Consider the following 26202-nt stretch of genomic DNA (forward strand, 5'->3'; position numbering starts at 1 on the left):
TGAGAAGACAAAAAGAGTTCAGAAAAGTGAGATAGCTGGGATTTAAGGTGCAGTGTAATTAAATCTGCATGGGATTACCTTGAATCCTGGTTTTAATTATAAGATACACATATATAAAATGGTACACAATTAGGTCAGGCAAAGAATAACTACCAAGAGAAGATTAACTACTAAGGTCTGTAACCTAAAGAACTCCAAAATCTCATAGAATTGGGAGAATTCATGGTGCAAACAACCAGTGTGTAGAGACCCTATTGAATATATGAGCATTCAATAGAGATTTCAGAAAGGCCGTTAATTAGGTGTAGGGCTAAATGAGTTCTAGATCAAAGGATACTTTATACTTGTGTTCATACAGCTGGAAAATAAGCCTCAAAAGGATCAAGTTAATCAAATATATTAAGTGCTTGCCAAAGCAAAACTAAACACTTTTCTAAAAGAAAAAAATGAAATCCACATATACAACAATATTTGCTTGTATGATACAGTATACCTTTTTAGACAAGTGGATAGGCAGAAACCTGTATCCCATAACCAGAAGAATATATCATTTAATAGAATCAAAACACATAAATAACAACTACTATGAAATAAGAAAACACTGACTTTAAATCTTTAAACTATGTGTGTGATATACACACACATATATATATGATTAGTTCATATATATATATGATTTATATATATGGGTCATCTTTGATTCATATATATAAATCAAATCATCATAGATGATTCCTATCATTAATGAATTATATATATGTACATGAAGAAAATATAAACATAATGAAGATACCAAGAAAGAGCCAAATGGAAATTCTAGAGCTGAAAATTACAAAATACTAAATAAAACTTCACTCTAAGTCTGCAGCATTATCCCAGACAGGCTCTTTATATGGAAAAGCCACTGGAAATGGCTCAGTGGGCTCCAAAGTTGAGTAGGGCAGAGTCTCAGGGGATCACCAGGGCAGGGCCAACAGAGCAAGCCAGGTTGATGGAAACTCAGCTATGGTGCCCGCCTTAAGTCTCTGTTGGGGCAGGGGAGTGGGGGTGAGAAAAGAAACAATGGCCTGTCAGAACTTCTGTCTGGGAGACAGCTTCTCCATCAGCTATCACCCTGATGCCAGACAATTACTTCACCCTTGTATCTCTTTGGTGCCTTTTTCAGCTGCTGCCCCAGTGCTGGAGCTCAGAGGAAGTGAGTCTAAGTCTGTGAATGGGGTCTTTAAGAGGAATGTTTCTGATTCCAGCAGCCCTCCATCTCATTCAGCCACAGTCACCACTGGTTTTTATAGCCAGAAGTTATGGGTACTTCTTTTCCTGGCACTGGAACCCTTAGCTGGGTGGCCTGATGTGGGGCTGGGACCCCTCGCTCCTTAGGGGGGACATCTGTAGCCAAGATATCCCTTCCAATTTTTAATGTCCAAAAGTGGACACCTACCAGTCTTAATTTTTTTAAAAATTGATTTCAGAGAGAGGAAAGGAGAGGGAGGGAGAGAGAGAGAGAGCAACATCAATGATGAGAGAGTCATTGATCAGCTTCCTCCTGCACACCCCCAACGAGGGATGGAGCCCGCAAGCCCTGACCTGGATTCGATCCCTGATGGCCTGGATCCTAGGTCGATGCTCAACCACTGAGCCACGCTCGGCGGGGCTTAATTTTTCTTTTATTGATTAAAGAGAGGCAGAGAGAAACATCAAGAGAGAGACAGAAACATCAATTTGTTGTTCTACCTATCCATTCATTCACCGGTTGTCTCCTGTATGTAACCTGACTGAGATGAAACCGCAACCCTGGTGCATCGGGACATCACTTCAACCAACTGAGATACCAGGCAGGGGCCTGCCTCCTGGTCTTGATGTGGCTTCTTCTTTATATCCTTAGTTGTACGACTTCTTTCAGCTAAATTTCTGGAGGTTCTGAATGATGGTTGTTCTGTAGTGTCACTGTAATTTTGATATGGTTGTGGGAAGATTGGAGCACTGTATTTACCTACACAGTCACCTTGTCTGGAACTGTCCCAGAAAAACAATTTCTGAGATAATCTGTTCACAAGATATCTACGCTACCAAAATTTGTTGGATTTCTTAAGGCAGAAAGAAAACTAAGCCCTAGGCAAAGAATGAATATTTCAGAAATATAAAGGCAGAGATAAACAAACAATTTTTTTAATTTAAAAAATTTATTCTAAAATATTTGGCAATTTATAGAAACACAATAACATACATTGTAAAAATATATGATAATGATAAATAAAATGACACGATTAAGGTAAATGGCAGCATACTATTCTATGATATGTACATTATTTATAAAAGAATGATAGTAATTGAACGTAGAATGTGATGTTAAAATTACATGTAAATTCTAGAGAAAGTAGTAAAATGACAAAAGCAAGAGGTAAATTCATAAGTCAGGAGAGATAAAATGGAATGCTACAAAAATTTTTTATACTAAAATATTAGTATGACAGGAATTAGAAAATAAGCATCAAAGAATAGTTGGAAAGAAAATAAAACAGCATAATGGTATATTTAAATCCAATTATATCACTGATTATATGTAGTCTTAATATTCCAATTAAAAGGGAAAGATTTTCAGGTTGAATAAAAAAACATGATGATGAAAGCCCTGGCTGGTGTGGCTCAGTTGCTTGAGCTTTGCCCCAGGCAACAAGGGGTCACCGGTTCGATTCCTGGTCAGGGCACATGGCCAGGTTGCGGGCTTGAGCTCCAGTAGGAGGCGTGCAGGAAGCAGCTGATGGATGTTTCCCTCTCACAGCTATGTCTCTCTTTCCCTCTCCCTTCCTCTCTCTCTAAAATCAATAAAAAATATTTTAAAACAAAAAAACAACCTGGTGATGATGCATATTCTGTTTACTAGAAACCAACAGTAAAAAAGACATAAGTTACATAATAAAAAAAAGTTATAACATGTAAAGACTAATCATGAGAAACAAGGAGTGGCTGTATCAATATCGGGTAACGTCACGTCAGTATTCTCCAAAACCTGGAAAAAAACCAAACATATTCTACGTAAAAAGAGAGTGATAAATATGCAAATGTATCTTCCAAATAACATGTTAGCATTACACAGGCAACAAATTTGCCACTCCTAAGACATTCACACACAGATGTTTCTTCTCTGCTCACACTTCCCTACCTTTCCAGCCTGTCTTTCATTTCTTTCTTCACAGGCACCTTAACTATAACTGTTGAATGACTGGCAGTTACCCAAAGGCAAATACAACATATTTAATCTCAGTATTTTTACACTCATTTATCTGAAATGTACCTTCTTACTCCTACACCTTGACATTTCTTACAAATCCTTAAATATTCTGCTCCAATACTACCCATTTCAGGAGTTTTTTCATTATACCTTCAACTTGGGTTAGATTCCGCTTTTATTAGCTCTACAATGACCTCTCTGTTAGTGCATATTACTACCCCTGCTTGGTTTCTGTCTGTAGTTGTGAGAAGACAGTCAAAGAACTTGAGGAAGGAAATCCTGTTTTTTCCCCTCTTTATTTTAACGTCAGACTCAATGATTAGTACACATAGATGACAGTTTTACACATTGCATTAAAGCTAGAAAATTTGATACTAACATTTTTATCGGAACTTGGGAACATTATTTTGCAGGCTAGAAAACAGAACATTAAAATTGAAGCTTTTTAATAGTTACTAAGTAATGTTTACAGCAGACAACTCAGCTCTATTTTTACACCCTCCCATCCTGCCTGAAGATAATCTTGACTTTCATAAAGCTTCAGCAATTTCCTGGTCACACTCAGCTAGACATATAACAAGGTGGGGGGAAATGAAGCATTTCCATATTCCAAGAATAGAGAACTTACTTTAAAAATTACTTTTAAGACACATCATCTACTTTTTTCATGTGAGAGTTGGTTTAATTGAAAGTAAAATGAGAAATTTAAAAATAAAAATTGTCAAATAATTTGTTTATCAACTTTATGTTCTCCTTTTTATTTATAACAGTGAATTTTCTAAGTAGCTAATTCATTCAACAATTAGGTATCAGGTGCTATGCTGGATGTAAAGAATTTGGTTAATATAGACAATGAGAAAAGGCATTGAACAAATTATTATACAAAATTGACAAATGCTATTCATAATATGTGTTAAAAACAAAATACACTGGGAGTTACTTACAATTTCCTTAGGATTGCATTCTCAATAAAAAACAAAGGGAAAAACAAAAAGTTTGACACTAGCCAGAAGAAACCTTTACAATCTGATGTTGGATCTGATGTTGTTGTGCTTATCAGCACCAGGTCATGTCCTTGATGCCAAGGAAATCTGTTTTTAGCCAGTGATTGCTCAGCTATAATAAACTGCTAACATTTTTTAATTTTATACTTTACTCACTCATTACTTTTATAGCACTGCAGAAGGTTTTACTTTTCCCCAGGAGCATTTTTTCCAGAATATAAATATTTCAACACAGTTCCTTAATTTTTAGGATCATTTAGCCTTCATGAAGTGGATTTCTCTGTTCAAGAAAAAAATCCAAAGTAAAACTTTAGAAAACTATTACTTAAATAAACTATGGTGACAACTCATATGAAGGGTGGGGTGAAAGAACTTTAGAAACTTTCATCTTACCCTCAGTAGGAAGGGGATTGGGTAAATGAACTAAGGGAATTATCATAAAAGTAGGTTTGACTATGACTAATTTTCTTGTTGTTCAGTAGGGTGGAACTTTCTATATTTATCACATGTAATTCATGGGAGTCATGTCTGGGTCTAACCCTGGCCATGAAAAATGGCTTCAGAAAAATTCTACAATTTGTTATAGAATGGGTTATGGAAAATACTTTATTGGGTAAAGTATAAAGTGACTTAGAGAGAAAGGCAGCAAGAAAAAAGAAGATATAGTCCACTTGAATGCCCTCTTATTTCATGAGAGGTGTCAGCCTGGGCTTCTGTTGGAATCATAATGTAGGTCTGTGTTCCACTATGGAAATTCTCCTTGTGGATCTCACTTTTTATAGGGAATCTGTGGGACAGTGGCATTCTTAATAGGGAATGAACACACTGCTATGTACCTATTCTGCACTGGAAATATACAGAAAAGGACAACCAGATCTTGGAAGGAGTGCGGAACCCACAATCTTCAAGTTAAACCTGCTTTGGTCAGTTGTGTCTAAGTATGTTTCCCAATTTTCTACCTTACTTTATAACAAAAGTCACTTTTTATAACATGTAATTATGCACACTCTGTTTGCACTGAAATGGTCTGAAATGAAACTTTTTGCGTGCTCTCTTAAATGCCTTGTAGGTGTAGAATTATGCCTTAACTTGGTTAGGTGTAACTCTTCCTGCTGGGGAAAGTGAGAGCCTCCAGTCCCAGCTCTCTCTAGTTCACAATAAATGATCTCCCAATATCATTTTTGAAGAATTCTTCTTATTTTACTATTCTTAGGTTAGATATATAATAAAAAACTAATTCATCTTGAATTTATCTAACTGCAACCATCATGACAAAAGTAGGGAATTCTCAAAATGAATTATCAAAGGACAAATGAATAAACTGTTCTATGAATGGATAGAGATGCCTTGATGAAATAGAATCTTTAAAATTATATTGACATAATAAAAACAAAAAATTTCCTTCAGAAATTTACAATATTATTCAATCATATTAACATGACATGTTGCACAAATTTATGGCTTGAATGTAAAGCCATGAGATGAGTGTGTTCAGCCATCTAAAATATGCCTTAAATAGAGAAATAAGATATGTTATGTAGCTCATGAACGCTAATGCTCAGTAATATTTTTATATTAAATATCTCTATACTAAAATGTATTTTAGCATTAATTTTAATAGATATAATCTTACTGAGGAGAAAAGAATGTTTTATTTTCTCAAACTTTTCTCCCTTATACCACGCTAGGAACTAACAAAATTAACTGTCATTTCTCTTTATCCTTAATATGATTAGTTCAGAAGTAAGCCAGGTAAAGATCAGATCAGTGCTTTTAGATCTCTTGGGAAAGTCTACATAACCCAATATCTTCAGTAGAATATATTCTTTTTTTTTTTTCCCATGGAATTTCAAGTGCCTCTGAGTATACAAAAGTAATGAGAGATAAATATGTCTTATTTTCCCCAGATGGTGACATAATCTTTCAAACTTAAAACTCTTATTATTATCAACACCTTTTCAACTTCAAAATATTTCTTTGGCCATAGACAATATGTCTCTTAATAAGCTTAATAATTAGGTTTTTAATTTTTGTCCCCAAAAACATAAATTACATGAATAATTTGAGTCATTGTTGACTCAGTAGTTATTTGTCTTTTGTGAAGCTTGATGACAATATGATCATTCAGAACATTCTCAAGAATTTTAAATGTCAAGATTGGAATATTTTTTTCTTGTCTAACAAATTTCAAATATTACAATTGTCAGTGCACTCTGGTTAACATAAGTTTCAGGTTTAAAACAGTAAATAAAGTGCCTCAATTGAAATAGGTGTCATTAACCCTGATTGCCTCTGCTTAAATCAAGGGTCAAACTAATTGTCTGCACTGATTTATGTAGCTTTTCACTGACACAGGCAGGCTGAAATCAGACGTTGATTCTTGGTGAGTGAACATGACTTCTTTCGAGTAGATCACAGACATTATCAGTGCATGCGACATATGTAACCTCTTGTACCTATGGTAATCAGATGCCAACATTCTCCATTTAGCAAAGAAGTGACCTGATTCAACTATGCTAAGCAAAATGCCATGGCAACAACTGGCTTCTTGCGGTAACAATGATTTTGCAATCCTGCTAGAAGGCCATCAGCTGTAGGCTTTTTCCCTTTCTTTGTTCAAATTCTTTTCTATCACTGCGAGTGACTGTTAGATGCCCTTCAGAATGTGATAAGGAACTGAGAAAACAGCATATAAATACAGATAGTACTCTTCTCCCATTAGCAGTGGAGCAGGAGAGGAAAAAGGAATGGAAAAGCCAGGCTGTAGAAATAACAAGAGGATTCTGATGAAAAGAATAAATGTAAAGGGGTTCTGGTTGTATTAAGTGAAAACAGTTTTATAAGAGGTGAAAATTAAATTTAACAAAGATGGTAACACTGATAAAATGGTGTCTGGACAATCAGAGAATAAAGCAGATAATGATTGGATGGGAGACTAAGTGGAAAAAATCAGTAGAAACAGAGGGGGGAAAATGCCTTATTCAATTCTCTTTTAGTAAAGCTATTAAAACCTAAATTAAAGCAGCCTTTAAAACCCAATATGAATCAAAGAGAAAATTTATAAAAACATTCATTTGGAAGATAGCTAGGAGATTATGAATTGTTTTAAACATAAAGTAGCAGAATGACCTAGTAATATTTTGTTATACCTGATATCATAGATTATGCAGTAATTAAAATACATGCCTCATTCACACAATAGATAAATCAATGATATGTTCCTTGCTCTAATCCAAACTGTATACATTAGCATTAAAATGTGATTTGTTATGGTACATATAAAAACATCTCAAAAGCTTTTAAATCTATTGTGTGACTGACCCATTTTTTAAAATTATGAGCTCATCTGCCAATTTGATTCAAAATTTCATTATTTAAATGGCTGGTAAAGTATGAAAAGAATAGTATGCTTAGATTTTACAAGTTTATTTAATATTTACTCTAGTATTTATTTGTATAGGACCCTAGATACTTTATAGTCTTAGTCTTTCAATCAAAGATGAGTAAAGACTCACAATGAGAACTATATTATTATTAATATTATTATTATTAGTAGTAGTATATGTTTGTGTATTTACACTAACATTATTAATCTTTTTAAGCTACCATCTCTTTTGTTTTCATCTCTTTTGTCTACATTTTACATAGTTCTTAGGCCTAGTAAATACTGAATAGATGCAACTGAAATGATGAAAATTAAGGTGAATTTATCTATAATGACAAAATTTTACTAAGGACATATTCATTTTTTAGACCAGTAATTATGCTGTTTCACATATTCACATCAATGTTGCTGTCTTAAGACTACAAATAATATTGTTTGCATCACTGACTTGAAACTCAAAACTTTCTCTGAATCATGTCTTCATCAAAACCAAAAGGCTTGCTGCTAATGTTTCCATCACAAGTTTGTTTAGTCCTAAAGGGTAAATTACACATTAATGGACCTCTTAGGGGATCGTGTGGTCCAGATTGTCTCCAATGACTTTGACAGTCATCTCAGCTCCTCTTCCTTGAGTTAAGGAGCTGATACCTTCTAGGACAACTTTCTCAGGCTCCTTCCTAGAAGAACAGCCGGTTCAGCAAGAGCAAACTTATGATCACCTTCTTGTTTCACGTGGCCTCCATGCTTGGAAAATAGAGGTTCCTATTCTCTCTTTCAGTTATGGGAGAAATCTTGTCATCATATAATGATTTATGTCATGATTTTGTCACCATTTGTTGAAAATGTGAATCTTAAAGATTTTTATGTCCTACAACTATATTAAAATCAACACCATTACTGTATAGAGAAGGGAGAAGAGTGACATTACAAAGAGAACAGGGAAAAAAGTGTGCATGCAGAAGGAGTTAAAAAACAGAAAAAATTATCCACATTGCTATTCTTTTCATAAGTTGAAAGTCCTTTTACTTAGACATTATTATTCAAGGATTATAGGTCAGAAATTATTTAAAAATATACTCCTTAGAGCTTGGCTAATTAAAATATACTCCTTTCAGCTTGGGCTGGGTGTTTCCTTATCCAGCCTAATTCAGACAGTTTTGATGGGTGCTTTTCAGTGACCAATGGCACTGCATTTTCCTGTTTAATACCCTATAAGTTCGTGATTGTTTGGTAAAAGCCCCTACCTATTATTTTTCCCTAGTTTTTTCTTGATAGTCTGTGAAAGATGATTTACAACTTCTTATCCTTCTAAATTTTTCATCCACTTTTCAAACCCTTTTATTTTTTAATTTCAACCTTTCTGATATATTTGTGAAGACAGAATTCTAAATCTTTTCTGAACATTATTTTCAAAACCAATCTCACTAATTCCTGCTTAAGTAAACTTGATAGATTTTTTTTTTTTAAATTTATCTGTATTGTTGAAAGTATTACAGATGTCCCTGTTTTTCCCCCGTTGACTCCCTCCACCCTGCACCCGCTCCCCAGGCCTTCACTGCTCTATTGTCCGTGTCCGTGGGTTATGCACATATGCATGGAAATTCTTTGGTTAATTTCTACCCACCCACCCACTCCCACCTTCCCTCTGAGCTTCCTCAGTATCTTCCATGCTTCTATGTCTCTGTATCTATTTTGTTCATCAGCTTATTTTGCTCATTAGATTCTATATATGAGTGAGATCATGTGATACTTGCCTTAATAACCTTACAATTTTTACTTAAGTAGCCCTTGCAAAATAAAACACACAAAAACTGTTGCTTTAATTTTTGTTTATAGAATTAACTATGTGTATGTGTATGTTTGTGTTATGTATGCTTATGTGTGTGTATTTCACAATGGCTAGCTTGAACTAGATAAAAAGAAATATATGTATTATATATAATATGCATAGCTATATACATATACATATTTCACTAAAAGCATAAAACAGTGAAATCTGTACTGACAAAGCAGGCTTATGTGGCTCTTTCACCATTTAGTTTCTCTTCATTTTTAAATGCTACAATGAATAAAGTTGGATATTTTTTCTATCTAGTTTGAAATCCGTGATATTTTAAAATTAACATATTCAGATTTTACCTTAGAGTACATACCAAAATACATGGTAAATGAATATTTGGGTGTATTAATACCTATTTGCAATCTATGTTTTGCCACACAAAATCAGTCTGGTTAATTAGTTGTTATTAAATGCATTATCCTTCAGTCCCTCATTCAATAAGGTTCTTAAGCACTTTGTACATGCAAACACTTTTGTCTGGTACTGTTAAGATTTCCACAATAAATGACACTTATTATTATAACCTTTATTGATTTATATATTGCTCTTAGCTTCTCTGCCTCCTATTTTTAATGCTGTTCTATATTTATATCTGATTGAAAAGTTGTGATGGTTACTACACGATACAAGTTTAGTAGATGTGATTCTTTGGCATGCAAAAATGCTCACACACACACAAAAATAGTGACAATTAAAATTGGGACATAAAAAAATGAAAAAAACTATTGACAAAAGTTCATCTGTTATATTTATGAAAGTGAATATGCCAGGTTTATTCATAATCAATCAGGAAAGAATGACAATACATTTTAAAAGTGGAAGAGATTGGAGATAATTATTACTATTTTAATTTTTCTGGTTAGAGAATAAAAATTCATAAACTTATAAAATTACTTTAGATGATACCTGAGTGATTCTTAGAGCCCTATAATCTTCATTTACCATAGACATGATATAGCTTCCTGACTAGCATTTCCAAAATTTTTCTCTAGATTCTTATAATTAAAATCTTATAGAATAAATAAACAATTTAATTCAGTGTACAGTAATATCACTTAGAGACAAAAATAGTGTTTCTGTTTGTTTTTATTTATTGGATTCAATTAAATGTAATTTAAAACAAGCTTCTATATATCTCTGACTTATTTTCTGTTAAAATTAGCTTTGAAACTGCTATATTTATTTTTTCTTAATAATTTAAAGGCATCAAAGACCCTAATAATGGTCATATTTCTGTACGCATATTAGAATGGGATCCATGTTAACATGGGTATAAATGGTAGGCTGAATAACCAAAACTATGTTAACATTCATCAGTTTAGTCCATGGGAGACAAAGGAGCCTGGAATTCCCTGCCTTGGAAAACAAATAGGTGAGACAAGTAGAAAAATTCTGCTACAAAAGTCTGAATGACTGAATTTGGCAAGTAATGGTTGGAAAAACAATAAGAGAATAATGTTTATGTTCAGTTGATGAGCACTTGCAATTTCTGCCAATTTATATAAGGTCCAGTCCAATCAATACACATATGTGTGGACAGATTGATCAAGCTTAGAATATGCATAATTTAGGAAATGAACGATTTTTCTTAGTATGGTTCTCAAAATGAAAAACAAAAGGCAAGGGTATAATTTCTTTCCTTTCCCCATCCTGTGGCCAATCTGCTATTTTTTAACCTCTTTTATCATAATGAATTATGCTTGGCTCATTGCCCGTTTTGTGAGGTAATTTCTCAGTGTACATTCTGAGGTCTCCTTGACTCATTGTTTGAGAGTAATTTTATTACTTAGTGTTGCTATCTGTGCTACCTGCGGAGAAACACTGTGTTTTTGTTATCCATTTAGACATCTCAGCACTACATCTCCAGTCTCCCTCCTTTCCTCCTTTGCTTCCTTTCTCCTTCCTTCTCTCTCTGCCTCTCTCTCTCTCTCCTTTCTTTTGCAGAGATGTTAATATACATTATTATGCTGCTGCTACTAGTTTGATATAATTGCTCCAGGTATTATTGTTATCCTAAAAAGTCAAAACAATTTTGAATAAACATTTATTATTTTCTTGATGACAATTAGCATAACCAGAAATGTCTGTATCTGGGTCTTTATAAACTGCAAACTTTATAAACTATTCTAACTCTATTCACAGCATAGAAAAAAGCCCATTTGATTATCACAATCAGTATAGGTACCTACATATTATTACCTGAAAAGGGTATCAAATAACATACATAATGAAGAAATATGATAATACGCATAATATTTAATAATATATATAATGAAGAAACTTCAGAGATTAGGTAATATGTTTTTATGTCATAAGTAAAGAGACTTAAAGTTTGCAAAATCACAAAACTGGAGAGTTTGCAGACCATAAATAGAACCCAGGCCATTATTCTTTCAATTCTGTGCTCTTTCACTGCAAATAAATGTACTGATGTAGTTATATTTTTGTTTGGCATACTTCATTAGTAGTAAAAGTCACCAATGGTTGATTGCAAAGTGCCTGACAGAGTCATCAATTTTTTAAAATTAAATAATAAAAATATTTCATGTCATATTATATTGTTATATAATTTTGTGGTGTAAGTATTATTAATTGAATTTTATATATTGGGGAACTGAGGCTTAGTGTATATTACCAGAGATTATTCAACTGCTAAATGGTGAATTCTAATTTTGACTCTGAATATTTTTGATTCTCCTATATTATGACATATATTTAACACTTGATTAGAACCTGATAATATCTTATTTATGTTTGTATAATGTGAAATAAAGTGACATTCATGTGAAACCCCCAAAATGTGTTTCATACTTTAAACTTCAAATTTCATAGTACCTTGTTCAATATGTGGAAACTAATCTGGGATGGGATTATGTGTAATTTGATACAAAATAATTTATTATATGATATTCTTCAGAATTAAATTCAGTCTTTTCATTGTTCTTAGCATTATCATCACAAAAAAGCATAAGAGCAGTGACTAAGACACCATCCAGAAAAAATAATTAAAATTAAGGAGACAATGAGATCTATTATGATTTAGTTCTTGAAGTCACATTTTGTCAGAGAAGAATAATTTTAAATAAAGATATAATCAACTGGAACTGAAGTTTAGACATCAATGTTCTTATGAATTTGAGAAATAACATATTAATCAACCACACATTTATTGCTCAGCCCCATACTAAGTAATTTATGATGTAGGTTAAAGGGGAGAAATGACTCAAATCTGTAATTGTCATCTACAATAAACATATGAACACTGAACATTTTTATTTATAACAGAAGCATGATGCCCTTTTCTCCTTTTTTTAGTAAGCTATTCTCACTGAACTAGTTTTAGTGGTAATTATGTTTTATGTATTATCCCAATATTTTTCAAGTTTTCTTTGTGACTAATAGTATTTTACATAAACACACACAGAACTGATTAAATAAATGATTTTACATTATAGATTGAAAATATGTTTTCATTAAAAAGAACGAGTGCTAGGATCGCTGAGTCAAAAGGCAGTTCCATTCTTAATTTTTTGCGGAAACTCCATACTGTGTTCCACAGTGGCTGCACCAGTCTGCATTCCCACCAGCAGTGCACTAGGGTGCCCTTTTCTCTACACTCTCACCAACACTTGTTTGTTGATTTACTGATAGTTGCCATTCTGACAGGTGTAAGGTGGTATCTCATTGTGGTTTTAATTTGCATTTCTCTGATGATTAGTGACTGTGAGCATTTTTTCTTATGTCTATTGGCCATTGTATGTCCTCTATGGAGAAGTGTCTATTCAGACTCTTTGCCCATTTTTTTTTAATTTTTTTATAGGATTGTATGTCTTTCTGGTGTTGAGCATAAGTTCGTTACATATTTTGGAGATTAACCCTTTATCTTATGAATCATTGACAAATATGTTCTCCCATATAGTGGGTTCTCTTTTCATTTTCTTGATGGTTTCTTTTGCTGTGCAGAACCTTTTTAGTCTGATGGAGTCCTGTTTGTTTATTGTTTCCTGTGTTTCCCTTTCCTTCAGAGACATTGTCTTAAATTTTATTGCCTATGTTTTCTTCTAGGGTTTTATGGTTTTGCAACAACACCAATCAGAAAGAATATATGCACTCCTATGTTTATAGCAGGGTTATTTACAATTGCCAAGGTCTGGAAGCAGCCCAAATGCCTCAGTATATGAGTGGATAAAAAAGCTGTGGGACATTTACACAATGCAATACTACATGGCTGTAAATATTATTATGCTAAGTGAAATAAGCCAGTAAGAGAAATACAAATATCACCTGATCTCACTTATAGGTGGAATCTAAAGAACAAAATAAACTGAAGAACGAAATAGGACCAGAGGCATGAAAGCATGAACCAGACTGAAAGATCTCAGATGGGAGGGAGGTGGGGAGCACAGGAAGAGCTAGCCAAAGAATATATATATGGATGTATGCATAGCCAATGGACTCAGATGACAATGTGGTGAAGGCCTAGGAGGGGTGGGAGTAGGGTGAAGGGAGGCAAAGGGGGAAAAATGAGGGGCAACTGTCATAGAATTCACAATAAAAAAATAATGACAAAATAAAAAGAGAATGAGTAAATGATAAAATGGAAAATAGAATGACTTGCAAAGCATATTTTGGAAAACAAAGAAGGTGAATGTGAGAGTGTACCACGGGTGTTGAAGTGGAGGGGAAGGGGATATGCATGTGCTCTGTGTATAAGCACTGAATGTCTCTGCAGTGAGACTTGGGACACTGGTTATAGTTTCTACCTTTTGAGGAGGACGATAGGGCTGAGATGTCAAGAAGAAGACTGATTTTTCTTCATATAACTTTTGTACTGTTTGACTTTTTTAACCACATACATATATTATATTAAAAAATGCGATCATCAGTGCTGTGATTCTTATAAAAGCTCCTCCTGTAGGAGCTCTGCCTGTGTTCTGTGCACTCTCAGGGTTTGCCAACATTTCCAAGTGTTTCTGATATTGTAAGTCAATTGAAAATGCTATGCTAAGTCAAATAAGCCAGTTGGAGAAAGACAAGTACCATGTGATTTCACTCATACGTGGAATTTAATGAACCAACTGAACTACCAACAAAATAGTGACAGACTCAAAGAAAGAGAGCAAGGTAGACAGCTCTGGGGGAAAGAGGAGGTGTTAGGGTGTGGAGGGGTTGAGCCAAAAAAGAAAAAAAAAGAAAGAGAAAACTCATAGACATGGACAACAGTGTGGTAATTGTGGGAAATGGAGGTCAAAGAGGGGGTAGAGGGTGTAATGCTGATGAAAACAATTAAAATAAAATAACAAATAAAATAAAAGCTATGAGAGCAACTTATAATTTTTTTTCAAAAATCATATAATCTTAATGATATTTTTATTTGAATAAGCCTTATAAATAAATAGCCATTTCCACATACAATATCATTATAGTAATATAAATATAATTTTTCAAACATAGATTGTAAAACAAATAATCCAAAAATGTATATAGAACTGAAAAAGACCCTGAATAGCTGCAGCAGTCTTGAGAGAGAAGAACAGAGTTGGAGGAATTACTTTATCGGATGTCAAACTATACTGCAAAGCTGTTGTAATCAAAACAGCCCGGTATTGGTACAACAGCAGACACATAGATCAACTAAACAGAACAGAGACCCCAGAAAAAGACCCACACTATTATGGTCAGTTAATATTTGACAAAGGAGGCAAGAGCATACAATGGAGTAAAGACAGTCTCTTTAATAAATGGTGTTGGGAAAATTGGACAGGTACATGCAAAAAAATGAAACTAGATCACCAACTTACTTCATACACAAGAATAAATTCAAAATGGATAAAAGACTTAAATGTAAGTCACAAAACTATAAAAATCCTGGAAGAAAATATAGGCAGTAAAGTCACAGACATCTCACATAGTGGAATTTTCACCAATACATCTCCTAGGGCAAGAGAAACAAAGGAAATATAAACAAATGGACTACATCAAACTAAAAACTTCTGCAGAGCAAAAGAAATCATCCTCAAAATACAAAGGAACCCCACTGCATGGGAGAACATATTTGCCAAAGATAACATCTAATAAGGTATTTTCTCCAAAATATACAAAGAACTCATTCAATTAAACAAGAGGAAGACAAATAATCCAATTAAAACATGGGCTAAGGACTCAAATAAACACTTCTCTAAAGAGGATATACGGATGGCCAAGAGACACATGAGAAAATGCTCAAAGTCACTAATCATCAGAGAGATGCAAATTAAAACCACAATGAGGTATCAATTCACATGTGTAAGAATGGCTCCATCAACAAATCATCAAATGACATGTGCTGGCGAGGGTGTGGAGAAAGGGGAGCCCTAGTACACTGCTCGTGGGAATGCAGACTGGGGCAGCCACTATGGAAACCAGTATGGAGGTTCCTCAAAAGATTAAAAATGGAACTGTCTTTTGACCCAGTGATCCCACTTCTAGGAATATATCCTAAAAATCCTGAAATGCCAATCACAAAACACTGATGCGCTTTTATGTTCATAGCAGTGCAATTTACAATAGGTAAGATCTGGAAACAGCCCAAGTGCCCATCAGTAAATGAGTGGATAAAAAAGCTGTGGGACATTCACACCACAGAATACTATGCACCTGTAAAGAAAAAAGATCTTGTACCCTTTGGGACAGTATGGATTGACCTGGAGAATATTATGCTAAGTGAAATAAACCAAGCAGAGAAAGACAAACATCACATGATCTCACCTATATGTGGAATCTGAAAAACAAAATAAACTGATGAATAAAATAGATCCAGTGACATACAAGCATGGAACAGACTGACAAATCTCAGAGGGAGGGGGGTGGTGTCGGGGGAGAGAGATTAACCAAAGAATTTATATGCATAAATGCATAACCCATGGACACAGAGAATAGTGTGAAGGCCTGGGGCAGGGGTGTGTGTTCTGGGTTAGAAGGGGTCAGTGGAAAAAAAAAGTGGACATCTGTAATTCTTTCAACAGTAAAGATAAATTTAAAAATATATATATATAGCCTGTAAGAAACATATAAATTTTTCCAAAATTCCTTGTTGGTGCATGACTTTTTTTTCCCCCCATTCATTTTCAGGATAGGTTTCTCTTAGGATTCAATAAGGGAATTTGGATGCCAGTCCTATTTTGGACATCAATCAGAAGGAAGTGGCTTTATGAAAGAAGAAAAATATAATAAAGAATTTTATAACTTAATCTTATTTTATTTTAATAATATTTAAAAATATTTATTACTGCTTGATTTTAATTTTGCTAATGTTTTTATTATCTTAATTATTTATTACTACTTGATTCTTAAGGAATAGTGATATGTTCTAAGAGGTAAAGACATATTTTTCAATCATTTTTTTATTGAACAACAAAGCCAGTTAATCCCTGTGTAACCTGCTACAAGTACCTTCCCATATGCTGATTTTTAGGAAAGAAATTCTTGGGCACTGATATAACACTAACTGACTTTGAGATTACTCCTGAGAGAGACTCCTCGTATCAGTGGCTGTGTTGTGTTTGCTTTCATTAGCCCTGTTGAGGTAGTTGTATTGGTTTCCTAGTGTGTTGTAATAAATTACCATAAACTTAGTGACTTAACACAAATTTATTTTCTTATAGTTCTGGAGGTCGGAAGTCGAAAATCAGTCTCACTGTGCTAAAGCCGAGGTCTTTTTTCTGCTTCTAACGTCACCTGCATTCCCTACCCTCTTTCTCCCATCACTTCAGCTTTTTGCTTCTGTTCTCTCAGCTACTACTTGCCCTGACTACTCTTGAACCCTTCTTATGAGAACTCTTGTGATTACATTGGGCTCACTAGAATAATCTAGAATAACCTCATCTCAAAATCATTAATTTAGTTACATCTTCAAAGTCCTTTTTGCCATATGAGGTAATACTCACAGGTTGCAGGGATTAGGAAGTGGACATCTTTGGGGTGCTGTTGGTCAGCCTACCACAGTAGCCTAAGTACAAGGGTCTTGGAAAATGTCTCGTCGACATAGGCATGTACTTAATATCTCTTCTTCTTGGATAGGAGACATAAGTTAATACATCCCCCCAATTATTTTTCAAATGTAAGTTAAATCTACTATTAGCTCATCATTATGGAGTTATGGCTTTCATTTTAACATCTTAGAGAACTTTATCTTGAGAAGGCATAACGGGTAATAAACTGCTTTATTACCTTCCTAAGTCACAACCACTGTTTTTAGGGTAATTTAAAATCTCACAACATTTTCCTCTATATATTACATTGAGTTTTCAACAAGGCCCAGGTTTAATGTTTGTAGCCACTGATTATACTAAATAAAGGACCCTGAAATAATACAAGCATGTGGTTGCCTCAGACCATGATATATCCTGGTGACTCCTCATCATGGGCAAGAGCTAATCACCCATTCCACATTATCAGAAAGTTCAGAATTAGAAGGAGAGTTCAGATTATTAATTATTTCCAAACTTAAAATAGATTTTTCTATAACATGTGTTCATATCTCTCCAGATGTTATGATATATTAAAAAGCAGTAACAATTTCCCACCTTGCAATAAAACTTATAGGTTTAAGAACTTTCATTTTAATAAGACATCTGTGAGATAAGGGAGATTTCTTCAAATGTGTTTCCTGTAGATAAATGTTTTGATGTTGATTTGGGACTAATTTTAAAGTGTCTTTTAATGAATAATTTTTTTCATGTGTATACTTACTATTGAAACAGATATATTGTGTTTAAATTTGTCATAATTTTTTACAAATTCTAATTTTAACAATTCATTGATATTTACTTTGTTGCCTATATTTAATATAATCTCTGCCTTGTTTTATTATTTTTTCTTTGTTTTATATGGGTTTGAATTTGGATTGCTGCTGTTTTTCTACTCCATACTAATATATGTATGCATGATATATAGTCTATATGTAGTTTATTTTTTTTCTATTAGTCTTATAAGTAATGGAACATATAATGTTAAAAGATATGTTTAAAATGAATTTTCTTCCACTTTAATAACAACTTTTAACATGTATATATGTATATATAGACAGACACAAACATACTTGTATACATACATGTATATTTATTAAATTAAATTATTGCTGAAACCAAAGGACACAATAAGGTTTCTTTTTAAAATGGAAAACTATTAAATAAATTTCACATAGAAATTTTGTTGTATGTAAAGCATTGTTAACTTTATTTTCCGGATTTACTACTCAGATTTTTCTTTATCTCGTGTTTTACTTAACAGAAAAATTTATACAACGAATACACTACCAATTTAGCATTTCTAATTCTAAAAGACAACACTAAACAGAGAAATTCCACTAGTGAAAACTCCAGTCTTCTCCCATCATGTGGTTTGGCATCATTTGACCTCATTTATTTTTACGTTAGTGTGTTTAGCAGCCCTCTTCCTATCTGATATGCAGGTAATGGTGAGTATTCCATGATTACAGTTTTTCAAAGATCCCTTCCAAGGATATTGAAGTCCTTGATAGTGGCCTTGTACACAGACACACGGTTCCTGGAGAAGGTGGTGCTCCATTCTCTGCGCCCGCCGCGCGCTTTGCTGTCCCCGAGGTGGCTCGGTGCCCAGGGCCCTGCTCCCCAGGCTGCGCTCCCGCCGGGGCTGGGCTTTAGGCCCTGCCCCGCGCTCTGCGGCTGTGAGGCTCCGGTTCGGCGGGGAGGCAACTTTTTATATATATAATAAAAAGATAAAGACAAAGGTTAACAAATATTTATGTAACTGTTACCAAAAAATGGAAGTTAAATCTAACTTACTCTATATTTTGTCTTTGAAACAAAGAATTTTTCTCTAATACTGAAAGCTCAGTTTTAATAACTCTAAGGACTGTTGGTTTGTAATCCTGAGAATATTTTGTAAGAAGAAACTATGTATTAAAATGTTTGTTGAGTAAACATTTCTTCATTTAAATGTGTAAACTATGCTTGGCATTAACTTACTGACTGTAGATACACTGGTTTAGTTCTGAAAACAGAGTATAAATTATTGTAGAAAGAATATATTTGAAATCATTACTCCTTGTAAAATCTATTTTGGAATTAAAATAAACTTCATAACACAATGCAAAAATATCTTTCTTCCACACTACGGCAATTCCGTAATGACAATGAAGGAATTCTCATATTTGTTTTTGTTCCAACTCCATTCCCCAGGTCCTATTTCTCATCTCCTTCACCCATCTCTCTGTTTATATAAATGTGATTGCTAAAATTGGTTTTCTGTTGTTGCCATAACAATTTACCACAGACCTGGTAAGACATAAACTTGGTGTCTTAAAGCAACACAAATTTATTACCTTATATTTTGATAGGCTAGAAATCAAGCATGGGTTTCACTGGAATAAAATCAAGTTGTCAGGGATGCATTTCTTTCTGGAGCCTCAAGAGAAGAACCTGTGTCCTTGTCTTTTCCAGCTTCCAGATGCCATTTATATCCTAGCTTAAGGCCTCCTTCCTTTGCCTTCAAAGTCAGCAGCATCATGTCTCTCTGGCTCCAGTGTCATATCCCCCGGACCACGTCCAGGAAGGATGATTTGATTCGACCTACTTGGATAATTCAGGATAAAAGTCTCATCTAAAGTTCCCTAACTTAATCACATCTGCAAATTTCCTTTTGTGCTGAGTATTTATAAACCCATCTGCAATTAATATACACTTATTCATGACAAAACTGTTATGTACAGTTACTTATCAGAGGCTGTTAAGGTAAACAAGGAGCTAAAAAGTTCATTGTAATCACTAGATTTTTACTAGGAGGCACACTTATGAAATACATTAGTAGAGTTTGATAACTGGTGACTCATGCCTAAAGAATACATTTCAAACTTTTTAGTCTGGAGGGCAGGCAGAATCTCTCAATCCAGCTACCTCATTAATATCACTTTGTGCTTGCTTCAGCACCAGCCTAAGGAACTAGAAACAATCCCTCAAAAATGTCTCCGCTTTGTGTCTGGAGGTGCCAGGGCTGCTGTCCATTATGTACATGCCCCAAACAGTTTCTTCTTCTCATTTAACCTGGCACGTTTAGAGCCACTACATAGGGAGGAACACCAGCTACTCTTTTTACCATTTGACCACTTTATAATGATACAGAGATGGGTACCTGCTGCAATAAGAACACATGAAATAGCCTGATGTGAAAGGATTTAGCCTTAGGAGCAAGTGTAATGACCAAACCAATCAGCCTGGCTCCTTCTGAAATTTAGGTAATCCAATGACAGTTTGTCATTCATTTGCAAAGATATTACAGAAATTGCCAATGCAAGTGTAGATATGTATAAAATAAACTATTCAGCCATGAGTGAATCAGTTTCCAGATGTTTCCAACAGTTCCTCATAATTATTGTTATTGATATGATAATTATCATTATTTAAATTCCTGATCATATATGTACTCCACATCACTTGTTCTCAAACTCTTTGGCCTCAGGATATCTTCACACTCTTTACATTATTAAGGAGCCCAAAGAACTTCAATCATATGGATTATATCAATATTCACTGCTTTAGAAAATAAAACTGAGAAATTTTTAAATGTTTATTTTTATTGAGGTATAATTAGCATACTATAAAATTGACCCTTTTAAAGTATATACTTCAGTGGTGTGAGTATATTCACAAGATTCTATAGCCATGAACACTATCTAACTCCAGAGCATTTTCATCAGCCATGAACCCATTAGCAGTCACTCACCGTTCCTTCTCCCTCCAGTCACTAGAAACCACTAAACTTTCTGTGTCTACAGAATTTCACATTCTGGACATTTCATATAAATGGAATCATACTAAATGTTAATTTTTAAGTTCACTTAAAATGAGAACAAAATCCTATGGCATACTAGATATGTTTTTAAAAATTCTAATTTTCACTTGATCTAATTATGTTATTGAAACAAAAACTGGCTGTTAAAGTGACAGACTCACATCATTTATTCTTGAGAAAATGTTTGCCAACATCCTAAGTATGAGTAACCATATCAGTTGTTGTTTTAATTTAAAGTGGTGTTTTATTGAAAAATAATAGTAAATATATAAGTAATCTCCTAAGTGCTTTTCCTTGAGACAACTATAGTACCTGCTAGTACAACCATATGCAGCAAAAATACTTTAGAGATCACCTCATTTTATCAGTGTAATAGTAAATAACTGCACATTTCATTCAGGATTTAATAACATTAATAACTTCTCGTGTTTTATTAATTTTTCTGTAAGTGTGCGGCGGTGAAGAATATGACTATCAACTAGTACAGTTTAGTGTCACTGCTTTAATTGGTGCTAAGGTACCAGCAATTTTACCCATCGTTGGTTTTAACCATATGTGCAAATGCCTACACAGCGAAAGCAACAAATGTCTTGGTGTTATTATGAAAATAGTTTTAACACATGCCCCCAAATAATTTCCTCCCACCCCCAAAGGGGTCTTGAAGCTCCCCAGAAGACTATGGACCACACTTAGGAAAGACACTGCTTTTAAACTAAAGAGTATCTGGTCCAAGTAAGATAAATAGACCAACTAATATATTACTTAAATGATATTCCTCCAGCCGAAATATCTTTCTCCACCTGCCTTCTGCAAAATTTCTTATTTCAGCTCTTAGCTGGCTTAGCTCAAGTGAGTTTTGTATTCTGTAATTGTTTTCTTTTTTCATAAGTAGAGTTAACTCTAGGGGTTTAAATTTTGCATATGGGAATAAAACATAAAAATTGTTTTAAACAAATGATTAGGCAGTGTTTTCAAAACTCAGAACACAGAGAAAACTCAGCCACGGCTCTTTTGATATCTGCCATTACCAAAGAAATATTATCATCACAACCTGTTTAGCATGCTTACAAGTACGTTGTGAGGTTGTTGAGACAGACAGCTCTTCAAAGATTAAGCAGCTATATGATGTTTTCTCTTCTGAGCCTGGCATTAAATTACACAGTCTACCACTTTAAAGAAGAAAGTTTCCTATCACTGCATGCTTTGTCAAGGGTGCAGCTGGATGGTGAGGCTTACACATCCACTGTAGCTGAAGAATTATACAGCAGCATAATCCTTTAGAATGAAACATCCACGTACATACCAAGAAATTATTTTCTCATATATAGTGCTCAAATACCCAATCCTTCAGAAAATATTTCAAAAGGACTTTATTGCACTGTGATGTATAAAAACGAATGCATCATCTCCAGCCAATATTATTATTTTTGCTTCTATGAATGGTTAATCTAGATACATTTTAAAATTTTAGTTTCAATGTAAAGTACAGGAAGAGTCAACCTTTTTCCCCTTATTTTGAATTTATGGGGGTAGCTGGTTAACAAAATTATACAAGTTTCAGGTGCACAATTCTACAGCACATCATCTGTACACTGTATTGTGTGTTTGCCACCCCAAGTCAAATCTCCTTCCATCACCATTTATCCCCTCTATGCCCTCCTCCTTCTACCCCTACCTCATTTCCTCCCAGCAACCAATTCTCTAACTTTAAATATATATATCTATCTTTATTGATTTCAAAGAGAGGAAGGGAGAGGGAGAGAGAAAGATAGAAACATCAAGGATGAGAGAGCTGTTATTGATCAGCCGCCTCCTGCACGTCCCCACTGGGGATGGAGCCTGTAACCGGGCCTGTGCCCTGACCGGGAATCGCACTGCAGTCTCCTGGATCCTGGGTTAATGCTCAGCTGCTGAGCCACGCCCAGCCTGGCAATCCTCTAACTCTTTATTTGCTATAGTTCATTGTCTAAAAATTTGATTCTATAGTTGAAATGGATGTTTTACACGATGTCACATAAACCTAAAGAATACAACATCTGAAAAATTTAAATTCTGTGATTTTGTTATATGTTATTTTCAGCATCATAAAAATATAATTTTATTAATAGAATCCCTGATGCCTCCTTAGGAAAAAAAAATAATTTAGAAAAAATACGGCTTTTATTTATAAAATTTTAAATGATAGAGAAAATGTAACCTCTCTTGGGAATTCAAATGTATGCCTCTATATGCTACAGAAATATGTGTATCTTTTAAGGAGTAAATTTATAATTAACTTACAAGCTTCAGATATACAAAGTATCTATACTTTAAATTGTGCTTCTTTGGTAGAACTCATTAAACCCTTTAACTTCAAGTTTCTTTACTTCCCAGACTGTCACTCTGTTCAATGTTTGCTCACAAATATATGTTGAACACTTACTATATTTAACACTCTGTGCTAAGTAATGTCAGGTTGCAAACCTGTGTGAAAGCTGGGGTTTCACCCTTGCAGGAAGGTAAAGAAAATAGCGCCGTACATTACATCATAGATTACGCTCAGGCATTGTGCAAAGATTAAGAGGTTTTATATTGTCTCTGGTATGGTATCTGTGGGTGGACCTGATTTGTCTAGGAGTCAGAGTAAATTTAACTCCTGCCACGGTAATTGATTCAAGGAACCCAGATCCAAGTCAATCAGTAAGTGGCAAGTAATCAGTAAATCAGTAAATGATGCCCAAGGGCATCAGCGTGGTTCAACGCAGGTGTAGCTCAGGATACAATCTGATGGTAAGAGGAGGGCATGTCTTCCTCCCTGGATATGAATGATGAAGAATATACTTGTGGTTGATTGATTTTTGTGGCTAATTTGTGAAGCCAGTGTAGCACCGAGTTGACACATCTGGAAGGCAGAGCCTCCAAAACCATAAAGAACTAGAGCCAAAGCATAAAAACTGTACAAGCTTACCTTACTATTGAATTTTCAGAAACAAGTCAATAAATTCTTATGTTTGTTTGTTAGTTTTTTTCAAGTTGCACTAAAACATCAAAAGACAAAGATATTTGAGAGAATGAATTCAGGCAGGAGAAATGTAGTGGAAAAGAGATCAAACGAGAGTTTTTATTTGCTAAGTCAGGGCTGCAAATTCAAATGCTTCAGGGCCAACTCAGGAAGTTAATGAAGCAAATCGGACGTAAGATGAAACATTGTGGACAGTAATAATTTTTTATTTTTACTTTTTATGTACTGTTGACATGCTAATGTAAGTCCAATGTATTAGATGTTTTTATTATCAAAGTTTTAAAATATTAAATAAGATAATGTTTGTAAGATATTTCTCACAGTGCATATAGACACAAAACAATAAATAAGTGGTAACTGTTACTATTTTTTAGACTAATAGCAAAATGTGTAGTATTCAACAAATTTTAGTTCATCTCTTTTTTTCTCAGTGTGACAGAAGATATATGGCAAGAGGACAGGTGGATATAGGACTTAGAGAACAGGTGAGCTATAGATGAGCTATAGTTAACTAAAGGTGACCTTAGGAGACTAAAGGACAGCTGAGCGATCAGAATTGGAGTGACTGATATGGATATTTGAATGCAAAAAAAAAAAAAAAAAATAGTAGAAAGGTAAAAGAAAGGGTAAAGTGAACAAAAACAAAAATAATAAAGGGAAAACTATTGAGGGACAAATATAGATCATTATTTATTGGTCAAAAATAGTAGTAATTCAAATTAATGTCTTTGAATGTAGACAATTTAAATACAACCACTACCATGAAATACCTCTGTAATCTTAGCGAAGTTAACTAACCTGTGTATCAAATATTTTTATCTGCAGTATGAAAACACTAATCTCAACCCTTTCGTAAGGTTTGTATGAGGTTAAAAGAAGTACATATAAAACATGACGTTCACTGTCTGGCATAAAGTAGGTGCTCAATAAATATCACTAAATATATTTTTATTAATTTAGTAAAGAGTAAAACAGAGCTAGTGGGGGGGGGAGAGAAAAAAAACAACAAAGAAAATCAGGATAACATAATTACAAAGTGAAAGAACATGTCAATTTTTCAGAGTAAGAGAAAATTGATGGTTGCAGAAAATGTCAGGGACAAAGAATATGGAGGACAAGTGATTGAGCTTAATAAGTCATCAGCAAGCCACAGGACATTTTCACTGAAGGTGCGGTTCTCAGTTTGTAGGTAGAGGAAGAGCACATAGTAAGGAACTAAGAAGTGTGCCGGTAGTAAATGGACATCCATAGAATGTAATGATCGCTTGAACTTAGCAGCAAAAGCAAGGGAAAAATATATCAGACCATCCTGATAAGGAAAGTTTTTGTTTTTGGTTTTATTATTTAATATAAGGGACATATGAGCATGTTCTAATGTAGATAGGTCTCAGTAGGGTTTCTGGACAGAGAAAAGGAACAGTGATATAAGTCCAGAATGTGCAACAGCAGGAAAATAGAGTTTATCCATTATTAAGATGAGAAAACACCTCTTCCTCTACTACAGGAAGAATGGGAGGGGGAACATTCTAGAGAGGTCAAGGGGTATGGTGACAGCTATAAGCTGAGACTACGGAGCTCATATTTCATACTAATCTCAGTAAATTAGAACATTTGGCTTATTTTTTAGCATAATGCATACGGTGCACTTCAAGAATATAAAAAGGCTTGGAAGAGCTGCTTTGGGAATATGCAATGGTGTTATCAAAAATGATGAATAAAGGGATAGAGCACTGAGAGCTAAACTGGAGTATTATAAATGACATTTGATCTACTTAGTCTGTTTAAGATTTCGCTCTAGAAACTCTCTGTTTCTTAAGTGGGAGTAGGAGACCAAATGTTGGAAATTGCCAGTATTTAGCATTGGTTTGGGGAGAATTGTGGCGTTACAAACAAAATGATTAATTTTCTGGAGGCATCATAGTTGGCTGTGCTGAA

This window comes from Miniopterus schreibersii (assembly GCF_964146895.1).
Source record: "Miniopterus schreibersii genome assembly, chromosome: 2".
Taxonomy (NCBI): Eukaryota; Metazoa; Chordata; class Mammalia; order Chiroptera; family Miniopteridae; genus Miniopterus; species Miniopterus schreibersii.